Below are 1023 nucleotides of genomic sequence, written 5' to 3'. Positions count from 1 at the left end.
ACCTCTGCCTCCTGGGTTCAAGCGATTCTCCTGCCTCAGCCTCTCGAGTAGCTGGGACCACAGGCGTGTGCCACCAGGCCTGGCTAATTTTTCTATTATTAGTAGAGATAGGTTTTCACCGTGTTGGCCAGGATGATCTCCATCTCTTGACCTCGTGATCTGCCCGCCTCGGCCTCCCAAAGTGCTGGGATTACAGGTGTGAGCCACCGCGCCCAGCCCCTCCCCACTCCCCCCCCCCCCTTTTTTTTAACCAGAGCCAGTGGCACCATCTCGGTTCACTGCAACTCTGCCTCCCGGATTCAACTGATTCTCCTGCCTCAGCCTCCCAATTAGCTGGGACTACAGGCGCACGCCACCATGTGCGGGTAATTTTTGTACCTTTTTTTTTTTAGTAGTAGAGATGGGGTTTTACCATGTTGTCCAAGCTGGTCTCAAACTCCTGACCTCAAGTAATCTGCCCTCTTCAGCCTCCCAAAGTGCTGGGATTACAGGCTTGAGTCACCGCGCCTGAAGTATATTCTTTTAATTAAGGCAAACTGAACAAATAAATATTACCGAACATCTCACAGGGCAACAATAATATTGTTATTCGTCAAGCACAATTCCTGAACCAAATTTAGTTGGAGGGAAAACTAACATTAATTGATTACAGCCATTTATTATATGGCTTCTGTTTGTTAACATTTACTGAATTCAAATTAGTTCTAGTTTACCATCCACTATATATCCATATGTCCTTGGTTAGACGATTAAGTCTCTCCATGCCTCTCCATGCCCCAGTTCCTCATCTATAGTCACACACCCAGAAATAGAAGTTACAAGGTTGTGGCATAGACTGACTGATAATATGCATGTAAAATGCTTAGAGTTCAGTAAGTATTATTTTTCTTTATTCTCTCCTGTTTTGCTGTTGTTGAAGATACAAAACATACTTCTTGGCCGGGCGCGGTGGCTCAAGCCTGTAATCCCAGCACTTTGGGAGGCCGAGACGGGCGGATCACGAGGTCAGGAGATCGAGACCAT

This window comes from Colobus angolensis, unplaced genomic scaffold (genome assembly GCF_000951035.1).
Source record: "Colobus angolensis palliatus isolate OR3802 unplaced genomic scaffold, Cang.pa_1.0 Scaffold8, whole genome shotgun sequence".
Classification (NCBI taxonomy): Eukaryota; Metazoa; Chordata; class Mammalia; order Primates; family Cercopithecidae; genus Colobus; species Colobus angolensis.
The sequence above is the reverse complement of the archived record's forward strand: the minus strand, read 5'-3'. Positions refer to the sequence as shown.